The following is a 10,739-nucleotide window of genomic DNA, read 5'->3' as shown; positions in this document are numbered from 1 at the left end:
AAATAGTTTCTCGCTTACGGCCACACCGGCCTGAGTACGCCCGATCTCGGAAGCTAAGCAGGGTCGGGCCTGGTTAGTACTTGGATGGGAGACCGCCTGGGAATACCAGGTGCTGTAAGCTTTTTGTCACTGCCTTGTGGAATTTCAACTCTTTGTCCGTTTTTTCCCACAAGGCTGAAATATGTGCCCTCGCTTTGAAATAAGTAAGCAAGGTTAGTTTGTATTTCATCCAACAATCTGTGCTACAAATTATGGCTACAGTATATGCAATTTCATCCACTTTTTGAGATTGCCTTTCGCTTACGGCCACACCGGCCTGAGTATTCCTGATCTCGTCCGATCTCGGAAGCTAAGCAGGGTCGGGCCTGGTTAGTACTTGGATGGAAGACCGCCTGGGAATACCAGGTGCTGTAAGCTTTTTGTCACTGCCTTGTGGAATTTCAACTCTTTGTCCGTTTTTTCCCACAAGGCTGAAATATGTGCCCTCGCTTTGAAATAAGTAAGCAAGGTTAGTTTGTATTTCATCCAACAATCTGTGCTACAAATTATGGCTACAGTATATGCAATTTCATCCACTTTTTGAGATTGCCTTTCGCTTACGGCCACACCGGCCTGAGTATTCCTGATCTCGTCCGATCTCGGAAGCTAAGCAGGGTCGGGCCTGGTTAGTACTTGGATGGAAGACCGCCTGGGAATACCAGGTGCTGTAAGCTTTTTGTCACTGCCTTGTGGAATTTCAACTCTTTGTCCGTTTTTTCCCACAAGGCTGAAATATGTGCCCTCGCTTTGAAATAAGTAAGCAAGGTTAGTTTGTATTTCATCCAACAATCTGTGCTACAAATTATGGCTACAGTATATGCAATTTCATCCACTTTTTGAGATTGCCTTTCGCTTACGGCCACACCGGCCTGAGTACGCCTGATCTCGTCCGATCTCGGAAGCTAAGCAGGGTCGGGCCTGGTTAGTACTTGGATGGGAGACCGCCTGGGAATACCAGGTGCTGTAAGCTTTTTGTCACTGCCTTGTGGAATTTCAACTCTTTGTCCGTTTTTTCCCACAAGGCTGAAATATGTGCCCTCGCTTTGAAATAAGTAAGCAAGGTTAGTTTGTATTTCATCCAACAATCTGTGCTACAAATTATGGCTACAGTATATGCAATTTCTTCCACTTTTTGAGTGACACAAAGATGCTTATCTAAATGGTGGAAATGCAACAGCTGTTAATCAGGCTCACTTTGACTTTACATAGTGCACCAAGAGATAGTTTCTCGCTTACGGCCACACCGGCCTGAGTACGCACCTGTTGATGGGTAATTGACGCACGTGTGAGTGATTGCGCTGAGACTGAGTGTTTGCTCTAGAGAGTTTGTGTTGGAGTTTTGAGCTTTTTGAAGTACAATTTCTTTTTTGTAAATTGATTAAGTTAGATTTATAGTTTGGGGTTGTTCCCCGGCAGCATATTGCTGTTTGGGGGACTTTCCTCCTGTCGTTATTCGGATGGATACAATGGCTTTGACCAACGCTGGAAAAAAGACTACGAACAAAGGAAACATGGATAATGGCGCTGCAGCAAGACAGGCGCAAAAATATGAAAATAATTTAACAGTGGCTGTTGAAATTATGGGAGAAGAGAAGATTACAATGATGGAGGTATTGAGAGGGATTAAAGAAGTTTGTGGACTGGTCTGCGGCTGTCGGGTCAAAGATGAAAAGCGATTTGAAGTGACGCTGTCAAGTGCGAGAGGGAAAGAAAAACTGATGGATGGATTTAAAATCCGGAGCTGTCGAATCATGGCAAAGGATCTATCGCTGGATGAGATGGTTGTATCCTTCTTAAACCTCCCAGTATATATTACAGACGAGGACATCACAGAGCGGCTAAGAGCATGGGGTGTGTCTGCTATATCGCCGGTGAAAAGGCGCTACTGGCCGGGGACGGACATTGCTGATGGGACGCGCTTCTGTAAAGTTAGGTTCACAGACACTGTGCGCTCGTTGCCATATTCTGCCAAATTTGAAACGTTGGAAGGGGCTGAGTACTTCAGAGTAATACACGATCGGCAGGTCAAGGTCTGTAGGCTGTGTATCCAGCCAGGGCACGTACTACGAGAGTGCCCTGATTTCGTATGTCATAAGTGTGGTGAGCAGGGGCATTACGCACGAGAGTGCAAAGGGAGGAGAGAGCGAGGTTGTGTTGGATGCGGGAGGGGTGTAGCGCAGTGCTCCTGTCCCCATGGGGAAGGTGCTCAGGACTGGGCATCACAGGATTTCAGCGCAAATAGTGTCGTGGAGGAGAACGAGGTGGAGGAAGCTGGGGAGGAAATTGGCATGAGTGAGCAACCCCAGGGAGAGAAGGAGGACGAAGAACAGAGGCAGCCAGAGGAGGAAGTGGAGACGGAGCCTTGTACTGAAGGAAGGGAGGCACCCAAGGATGGAGGGATAAGCTCAAGCCTAGACGATGTGGAGTTGGAGGGCGATCCACGGGGAGAGGGGGGCTCCTCTAGGGAGGTGGATACTGCAAGGGATGACTCTCGCAAACGTAAAGAGTTTGAAGAAGAACTGACGGAGGAAGAGAGGGAGAGCTTACGGATTTGGAGGTTGGAGAATAAAAGGAACATGATAATTAAGAAGAAAAAGAAGATGGATGGTTGATCATTGAGGACTAGGAGGGAGGCTGGAGTTGGTGGATGCCTTCTCTGCGGATGTGTTGTGTCTTAGGGAGACTCATTGGACTGAGCAGTGTATGGGTGAAATAAGGCAGAGATGGAATGGACAAATGTACGTGAGTAGAGGTGCTGTGCGGGCATGTGGGGTAGCTATTTTGGTAAAACATAGTTATGTCTAATTTAAATGATGTGCAGATACTGTGGGTAGAATGGGGATGTATAGGTCTAAGCAGGAGGATTTAGAGAGTGTGTTTATGAAGGATTGTGGATTTATTACTGTGGGGGAGGATGGTGGTTTGGTGCATGGGGTTTGATGTGTAAAGTTTAAGAGATATTCAGTAAAAATTTTGAAGGAATTGTTTTGAGAATGTCTTAGGTTCTACTTGATAAGAAGGTGATTTGAAACCCTCTATTCTTATGGAATTTGGTTTAACAAAGTATTGTATGCAAATGGTTGTATAATCTTGGTTTTGGTATATTCATTAATTTGGCTTTCTGATTGATTTGACAGGGGGTGAATTGTGTGCCTGCCAATGTCTAGTATTGTGTTGATTAAAATGGTTTGTGTATTTTGTTGATTACAATGGTTTGTGTATATTAAATTTGTATGTAATGTAAATGAGAATTTTGATAATAAAAAAAAATAATAATAAAAAAAAAAAAAAGTACGCCTGATCTCGTCCGATCTCGGAAGCTAAGCAGGGTCGGGCCTGGTTAGTACTTGGATGGGAGACCGCCTGGGAATACCAGGTGCTGTAAGCTTTTTGTCACTGCCTTGTGGAATTTCAACTCTTTGTCCGTTTTTTCCCACAAGGCTGAAATATGTGCCCTCGCTTTGAAATAAGTAAGCAAGGTTAGTTTGTATTTCATCCAACAATCTGTGCTACAAATTATGGCTACAGTATATGCAATTTCATCCACTTTTTGAGATTGCCTTTCGCTTACGGCCACACCGGCCTGAGTACGCCTGATCTCGTCCGATCTCGGAAGCTAAGCAGGGTCGGGCCTGGTTAGTACTTGGATGGGAGACCGCCTGGGAATACCAGGTGCTGTAAGCTTTTTGTCACTGCCTTGTGGAATTTCAACTCTTTGTCCGTTTTTTCCCACAAGGCTGAAATATGTGCCCTCGCTTTGAAATAAGTAAGCAAGGTTAGTTTGTATTTCATCCAACAATCTGTGCTACAAATTATGGCTACAGTATATGCAATTTCATCCACTTTTTGAGATTGCCTTTCGCTTGCGGCCACACCGGCCTGAGTACGCCTGATCTCGTCCGATCTCGGAAGCTAAGCAGGGTCGGGCCTGGTTAGTACTTGGATGGGAGACCGCCTGGGAATACCAGGTGCTGTAAGCTTTTTGTCACTGCCTTGTGGAATTTCAACTCTTTGTCCGTTTTTTCCCACAAGGCTGAAATATGTGCCCTCGCTTTGAAATAAGTAAGCAAGGTTAGTTTGTATTTCATCCAACAATCTGTGCTACAAATTATGGCTACAGTATATGCAATTTCATCCACTTTTTGAGATTGCCTTTCGCTTGCGGCCACACTGGCCTGAGTACGCCTGATCTCGTCCGATCTCGGAAGCTAAGCAGGGTCGGGCCTGGTTAGTACTTGGATGGGAGACCGCCTGGGAATACCAGGTGCTGTAAGCTTTTTGTCACTGCCTTGTGGAATTTCAACTCTTTGTCCGTTTTTTCCCACAAGGCTGAAATATGTGCCCTCGCTTTGAAATAAGTAAGCAAGGTTAGTTTGTATTTCATCCAACAATCTGTGCTACAAATTATGGCTACAGTATATGCAATTTCATCCACTTTTTGAGATTGCCTTTCGCTTACGGCCACACCGGCCTGAGTACGCCTGATCTCGTCCGATCTCGGAAGCTAAGCAGGGTCGGGCCTGGTTAGTACTTGGATGGGAGACCGCCTGGGAATACCAGGTGCTGTAAGCTTTTTGTCACTGCCTTGTGGAATTTCAACTCTTTGTCCGTTTTTTCCCACAAGGCTGAAATATGTGCCCTCGCTTTGAAATAAGTAAGCAAGGTTAGTTTGTATTTCATCCAACAATCTGTGCTACAAATTATGGCTACAGTATATGCAATTTCATCCACTTTTTGAGATTGCCTTTCGCTTACGGCCACACCGGCCTGAGTATTCCTGATCTCGTCCGATCTCGGAAGCTAAGCAGGGTCGGGCCTGGTTAGTACTTGGATGGAAGACCGCCTGGGAATACCAGGTGCTGTAAGCTTTTTGTCACTGCCTTGTGGAATTTCAACTCTTTGTCCGTTTTTTCCCACAAGGCTGAAATATGTGCCCTCGCTTTGAAATAAGTAAGCAAGGTTAGTTTGTATTTCATCCAACAATCTGTGCTACAAATTATGGCTACAGTATATGCAATTTCTTCCACTTTTTGAGTGACACAAAGATGCTTATCTAAATGGTGGAAATGCAACAGCTGTTAATCAGGCTCACTTTGACTTTACATAGTGCACCAAGAGATAGTTTCTCGCTTACGGCCACACCGGCCTGAGTACGCCTGATCTCGTCCGATCTCGGAAGCTAAGCAGGGTCGGGCCTGGTTAGTACTTGGATGGGAGACCGCCTGGGAATACCAGGTGCTGTAAGCTTTTTGTCACTGCCTTGTGGAATTTCAACTCTTTGTCCGTTTTTTCCCACAAGGCTGAAATATGTGCCCTCGCTTTGAAATAAGTAAGCAAGGTTAGTTTGTATTTCATCCAACAATCTGTGCTACAAATTATGGCTACAGTATATGCAATTTCATCCACTTTTTGAGATTGCCTTTCGCTTACGGCCACACCGGCCTGAGTACGCCTGATCTCGTCCGATCTCGGAAGCTAAGCAGGGTCGGGCCTGGTTAGTACTTGGATGGGAGACCGCCTGGGAATACCAGGTGCTGTAAGCTTTTTGTCACTGCCTTGTGGAATTTCAACTCTTTGTCCGTTTTTTCCCACAAGGCTGAAATATGTGCCCTCGCTTTGAAATAAGTAAGCAAGGTTAGTTTGTATTTCATCCAACAATCTGTGCTACAAATTATGGCTACAGTATATGCAATTTCTTCCACTTTTTGAGTGACACAAAGATGCTTATCTAAATGGTGGAAATGCAACAGCTGTTAATCAGGCTCACTTTGACTTTACATAGTGCACCAAGAGATAGTTTCTCGCTTACGGCCACACCGGCCTGAGTACGCACCTGTTGATGGGTAATTGACGCACGTGTGAGTGATTGCGCTGAGACTGAGTGTTTGCTCTAGAGAGTTTGTGTTGGAGTTTTGAGCTTTTTGAAGTACAATTTCTTTTTTGTAAATTGATTAAGTTAGATTTATAGTTTGGGGTTGTTCCCCGGCAGCATATTGCTGTTTGGGGGACTTTCCTCCTGTCGTTATTCGGATGGATACAATGGCTTTGACCAACGCTGGAAAAAAGACTACGAACAAAGGAAACATGGATAATGGCGCTGCAGCAAGACAGGCGCAAAAATATGAAAATAATTTAACAGTGGCTGTTGAAATTATGGGAGAAGAGAAGATTACAATGATGGAGGTATTGAGAGGGATTAAAGAAGTTTGTGGACTGGTCTGCGGCTGTCGGGTCAAAGATGAAAAGCGATTTGAAGTGACGCTGTCAAGTGCGAGAGGGAAAGAAAAACTGATGGATGGATTTAAAATCCGGAGCTGTCGAATCATGGCAAAGGATCTATCGCTGGATGAGATGGTTGTATCCTTCTTAAACCTCCCAGTATATATTACAGACGAGGACATCACAGAGCGGCTAAGAGCATGGGGTGTGTCTGCTATATCGCCGGTGAAAAGGCGCTACTGGCCGGGGACGGACATTGCTGATGGGACGCGCTTCTGTAAAGTTAGGTTCACAGACACTGTGCGCTCGTTGCCATATTCTGCCAAATTTGAAACGTTGGAAGGGGCTGAGTACTTCAGAGTAATACACGATCGGCAGGTCAAGGTCTGTAGGCTGTGTATCCAGCCAGGGCACGTACTACGAGAGTGCCCTGATTTCGTATGTCATAAGTGTGGTGAGCAGGGGCATTACGCACGAGAGTGCAAAGGGAGGAGAGAGCGAGGTTGTGTTGGATGCGGGAGGGGTGTAGCGCAGTGCTCCTGTCCCCATGGGGAAGGTGCTCAGGACTGGGCATCACAGGATTTCAGCGCAAATAGTGTCGTGGAGGAGAACGAGGTGGAGGAAGCTGGGGAGGAAATTGGCATGAGTGAGCAACCCCAGGGAGAGAAGGAGGACGAAGAACAGAGGCAGCCAGAGGAGGAAGTGGAGACGGAGCCTTGTACTGAAGGAAGGGAGGCACCCAAGGATGGAGGGATAAGCTCAAGCCTAGACGATGTGGAGTTGGAGGGCGATCCACGGGGAGAGGGGGGCTCCTCTAGGGAGGTGGATACTGCAAGGGATGACTCTCGCAAACGTAAAGAGTTTGAAGAAGAACTGACGGAGGAAGAGAGGGAGAGCTTACGGATTTGGAGGTTGGAGAATAAAAGGAACATGATAATTAAGAAGAAAAAGAAGATGGATGGTTGATCATTGAGGACTAGGAGGGAGGCTGGAGTTGGTGGATGCCTTCTCTGCGGATGTGTTGTGTCTTAGGGAGACTCATTGGACTGAGCAGTGTATGGGTGAAATAAGGCAGAGATGGAATGGACAAATGTACGTGAGTAGAGGTGCTGTGCGGGCATGTGGGGTAGCTATTTTGGTAAAACATAGTTATGTCTAATTTAAATGATGTGCAGATACTGTGGGTAGAATGGGGATGTATAGGTCTAAGCAGGAGGATTTAGAGAGTGTGTTTATGAAGGATTGTGGATTTATTACTGTGGGGGAGGATGGTGGTTTGGTGCATGGGGTTTGATGTGTAAAGTTTAAGAGATATTCAGTAAAAATTTTGAAGGAATTGTTTTGAGAATGTCTTAGGTTCTACTTGATAAGAAGGTGATTTGAAACCCTCTATTCTTATGGAATTTGGTTTAACAAAGTATTGTATGCAAATGGTTGTATAATCTTGGTTTTGGTATATTCATTAATTTGGCTTTCTGATTGATTTGACAGGGGGTGAATTGTGTGCCTGCCAATGTCTAGTATTGTGTTGATTAAAATGGTTTGTGTATTTTGTTGATTACAATGGTTTGTGTATATTAAATTTGTATGTAATGTAAATGAGAATTTTGATAATAAAAAAAAATAATAATAAAAAAAAAAAAAAGTACGCCTGATCTCGTCCGATCTCGGAAGCTAAGCAGGGTCGGGCCTGGTTAGTACTTGGATGGGAGACCGCCTGGGAATACCAGGTGCTGTAAGCTTTTTGTCACTGCCTTGTGGAATTTCAACTCTTTGTCCGTTTTTTCCCACAAGGCTGAAATATGTGCCCTCGCTTTGAAATAAGTAAGCAAGGTTAGTTTGTATTTCATCCAACAATCTGTGCTACAAATTATGGCTACAGTATATGCAATTTCATCCACTTTTTGAGATTGCCTTTCGCTTACGGCCACACCGGCCTGAGTACGCCTGATCTCGTCCGATCTCGGAAGCTAAGCAGGGTCGGGCCTGGTTAGTACTTGGATGGGAGACCGCCTGGGAATACCAGGTGCTGTAAGCTTTTTGTCACTGCCTTGTGGAATTTCAACTCTTTGTCCGTTTTTTCCCACAAGGCTGAAATATGTGCCCTCGCTTTGAAATAAGTAAGCAAGGTTAGTTTGTATTTCATCCAACAATCTGTGCTACAAATTATGGCTACAGTATATGCAATTTCATCCACTTTTTGAGATTGCCTTTCGCTTGCGGCCACACCGGCCTGAGTACGCCTGATCTCGTCCGATCTCGGAAGCTAAGCAGGGTCGGGCCTGGTTAGTACTTGGATGGGAGACCGCCTGGGAATACCAGGTGCTGTAAGCTTTTTGTCACTGCCTTGTGGAATTTCAACTCTTTGTCCGTTTTTTCCCACAAGGCTGAAATATGTGCCCTCGCTTTGAAATAAGTAAGCAAGGTTAGTTTGTATTTCATCCAACAATCTGTGCTACAAATTATGGCTACAGTATATGCAATTTCATCCACTTTTTGAGATTGCCTTTCGCTTGCGGCCACACTGGCCTGAGTACGCCTGATCTCGTCCGATCTCGGAAGCTAAGCAGGGTCGGGCCTGGTTAGTACTTGGATGGGAGACCGCCTGGGAATACCAGGTGCTGTAAGCTTTTTGTCACTGCCTTGTGGAATTTCAACTCTTTGTCCGTTTTTTCCCACAAGGCTGAAATATGTGCCCTCGCTTTGAAATAAGTAAGCAAGGTTAGTTTGTATTTCATCCAACAATCTGTGCTACAAATTATGGCTACAGTATATGCAATTTCTTCCACTTTTTGAGTGACACAAAGATGCTTATCTAAATGGTGGAAATGCAACAGCTGTTAATCAGGCTCACTTTGACTTTACATAGTGCACCAAGAGATAGTTTCTCGCTTACGGCCACACCGGCCTGAGTACGCCTGATCTCGTCCGATCTCGGAAGCTAAGCAGGGTCGGGCCTGGTTAGTACTTGGATGGGAGACCGCCTGGGAATACCAGGTGCTGTAAGCTTTTTGTCACTGCCTTGTGGAATTTCAACTCTTTGTCCGTTTTTTCCCACAAGGCTGAAATATGTGCCCTCGCTTTGAAATAAGTAAGCAAGGTTAGTTTGTATTTCATCCAACAATCTGTGCTACAAATTATGGCTACAGTATATGCAATTTCATCCACTTTTTGAGATTGCCTTTCGCTTACGGCCACACCGGCCTGAGTATGCCTGATCTCGTCCGATCTTGGAAGCTAAGCAGGGTCGGGCCTGGTTAGTACTTGGATGGGAGACCGCCTGGGAATACCAGGTGCTGTAAGCTTTTTGTCACTGCCTTGTGGAATTTCAACTCTTTGTCCGTTTTTTCCCACAAGGCTGAAATATGTGCCCTCGCTTTGAAATAAGTAAGCAAGGTTAGTTTGTATTTCATCCAACAATCTGTGCTACAAATTATGGCTACAGTATATGCAATTTCTTCCACTTTTTGAGTGACACAAAGATGCTTATCTAAATGGTGGAAATGCAACAGCTGTTAATCAGGCTCACTTTGACTTTACATAGTGCACCAAGAGATAGTTTCTCGCTTATGGCCACACCGGCCTGAGTACGCCTGATCTCGTCCGATCTCGGAAGCTAAGCAGGGTCGGGCCTGGTTAGTACTTGAATGGGAGACCGCCTGGGAATACCAGGTGCTGTAAGCTTTTTGTCACTGCCTTGTGGAATTTCAACTCTTTGTCCGTTTTTTCCCACAAGGCTGAAATATGTGCCCTCGCTTTGAAATAAGTAAGCAAGGTTAGTTTGTATTTCATCCAACAATCTGTGCTACAAATTATGGCTACAGTATATGCAATTTCTTCCACTTTTTGAGTGACACAAAGATGCTTATCTAAATGGTGGAAATGCAACAGCTGTTAATCAGGCTCACTTTGACTTTACATAGTGCACCAAGAGATAGTTTCTCGCTTACGGCCACACCGGCCTGAGTACGCCTGATCTCGTCCGATCTCGGAAGCTAAGCAGGGTCGGGCCTGGTTAGTACTTGGATGGGAGACCGCCTGGGAATACCAGGTGCTGTAAGCTTTTTGTCACTGCCTTGTGGAATTTCAACTCTTTGTCCGTTTTTTCCCACAAGGCTGAAATATGTGCCCTCGCTTTGAAATAAGTAAGCAAGGTTAGTTTGTATTTCATCCAACAATCTGTGCTACAAATTATGGCTACAGTATATGCAATTTCATCCACTTTTTGAGATTGCCTTTCGCTTACGGCCACACCGGCCTGAGTATGCCTGATCTCGTCCGATCTTGGAAGCTAAGCAGGGTCGGGCCTGGTTAGTACTTGGATGGGAGACCGCCTGGGAATACCAGGTGCTGTAAGCTTTTTGTCACTGCCTTGTGGAATTTCAACTCTTTGTCCGTTTTTTCCCACAAGGCTGAAATATGTGCCCTCGCTTTGAAATAAGTAAGCAAGGTTAGTTTGTATTTCATCCAACAATCTGTGC

General features: G+C 45.2%; 18 non-coding genes and 1 pseudogene across 18 annotated transcripts; all 19 read left to right on the top strand.

The window, feature by feature from the left end:
* The first annotated feature begins 12 nt into the window (after window positions 1-12).
* On the top strand, window positions 13-121 carry LOC118955806 (annotated as a pseudogene).
* Window positions 122-298: 177 nt separating this feature from the next.
* Window positions 299-417, top strand: LOC118955751. The gene has a single exon (XR_005045541.1). It is a non-coding gene; the product is annotated as a 5S ribosomal RNA (ribosomal RNA).
* Window positions 418-594: 177 nt separating this feature from the next.
* LOC118955750 lies at window positions 595-713 on the top strand. Its single transcript, XR_005045540.1, has one exon. It is a non-coding gene; the product is annotated as a 5S ribosomal RNA (ribosomal RNA).
* A 177-nt stretch (window positions 714-890) lies between these two features.
* Window positions 891-1,009, top strand: LOC118955653. Its single transcript, XR_005045444.1, has one exon. It is a non-coding gene; the product is annotated as a 5S ribosomal RNA (ribosomal RNA).
* A 2,595-nt stretch (window positions 1,010-3,604) lies between these two features.
* On the top strand, window positions 3,605-3,723 carry LOC118955652. The gene has a single exon (XR_005045443.1). It is a non-coding gene; the product is annotated as a 5S ribosomal RNA (ribosomal RNA).
* A 177-nt stretch (window positions 3,724-3,900) lies between these two features.
* LOC118955684 lies at window positions 3,901-4,019 on the top strand. The gene has a single exon (XR_005045475.1). It is a non-coding gene; the product is annotated as a 5S ribosomal RNA (ribosomal RNA).
* A 177-nt stretch (window positions 4,020-4,196) lies between these two features.
* Window positions 4,197-4,315, top strand: LOC118955744. The gene has a single exon (XR_005045534.1). It is a non-coding gene; the product is annotated as a 5S ribosomal RNA (ribosomal RNA).
* Window positions 4,316-4,492: 177 nt separating this feature from the next.
* On the top strand, window positions 4,493-4,611 carry LOC118955651. Its single transcript, XR_005045442.1, has one exon. It is a non-coding gene; the product is annotated as a 5S ribosomal RNA (ribosomal RNA).
* A 177-nt stretch (window positions 4,612-4,788) lies between these two features.
* Window positions 4,789-4,907, top strand: LOC118955749. The gene has a single exon (XR_005045539.1). It is a non-coding gene; the product is annotated as a 5S ribosomal RNA (ribosomal RNA).
* Window positions 4,908-5,167: 260 nt separating this feature from the next.
* LOC118955650 lies at window positions 5,168-5,286 on the top strand. Its single transcript, XR_005045441.1, has one exon. It is a non-coding gene; the product is annotated as a 5S ribosomal RNA (ribosomal RNA).
* A 177-nt stretch (window positions 5,287-5,463) lies between these two features.
* On the top strand, window positions 5,464-5,582 carry LOC118955649. The gene has a single exon (XR_005045440.1). It is a non-coding gene; the product is annotated as a 5S ribosomal RNA (ribosomal RNA).
* Window positions 5,583-8,177: 2,595 nt separating this feature from the next.
* On the top strand, window positions 8,178-8,296 carry LOC118955648. The gene has a single exon (XR_005045439.1). It is a non-coding gene; the product is annotated as a 5S ribosomal RNA (ribosomal RNA).
* Window positions 8,297-8,473: 177 nt separating this feature from the next.
* Window positions 8,474-8,592, top strand: LOC118955683. Its single transcript, XR_005045474.1, has one exon. It is a non-coding gene; the product is annotated as a 5S ribosomal RNA (ribosomal RNA).
* A 177-nt stretch (window positions 8,593-8,769) lies between these two features.
* Window positions 8,770-8,888, top strand: LOC118955743. Its single transcript, XR_005045533.1, has one exon. It is a non-coding gene; the product is annotated as a 5S ribosomal RNA (ribosomal RNA).
* Window positions 8,889-9,148: 260 nt separating this feature from the next.
* On the top strand, window positions 9,149-9,267 carry LOC118955647. The gene has a single exon (XR_005045438.1). It is a non-coding gene; the product is annotated as a 5S ribosomal RNA (ribosomal RNA).
* Window positions 9,268-9,444: 177 nt separating this feature from the next.
* On the top strand, window positions 9,445-9,563 carry LOC118955788. The gene has a single exon (XR_005045578.1). It is a non-coding gene; the product is annotated as a 5S ribosomal RNA (ribosomal RNA).
* A 260-nt stretch (window positions 9,564-9,823) lies between these two features.
* LOC118955731 lies at window positions 9,824-9,942 on the top strand. The gene has a single exon (XR_005045521.1). It is a non-coding gene; the product is annotated as a 5S ribosomal RNA (ribosomal RNA).
* A 260-nt stretch (window positions 9,943-10,202) lies between these two features.
* On the top strand, window positions 10,203-10,321 carry LOC118955646. The gene has a single exon (XR_005045437.1). It is a non-coding gene; the product is annotated as a 5S ribosomal RNA (ribosomal RNA).
* Window positions 10,322-10,498: 177 nt separating this feature from the next.
* On the top strand, window positions 10,499-10,617 carry LOC118955787. Its single transcript, XR_005045577.1, has one exon. It is a non-coding gene; the product is annotated as a 5S ribosomal RNA (ribosomal RNA).
* The last annotated feature ends 122 nt before the right edge of the window (window positions 10,618-10,739 follow it).

This window comes from Oncorhynchus mykiss, unplaced genomic scaffold, assembly GCF_013265735.2.
Source record: "Oncorhynchus mykiss isolate Arlee unplaced genomic scaffold, USDA_OmykA_1.1 un_scaffold_406, whole genome shotgun sequence".
Lineage (NCBI taxonomy): Eukaryota > Metazoa > Chordata > Actinopteri > Salmoniformes > Salmonidae > Oncorhynchus > Oncorhynchus mykiss.
Note: the sequence above shows the minus strand (reverse complement) of the source record. Positions and strands in the feature narration are given on the sequence as shown.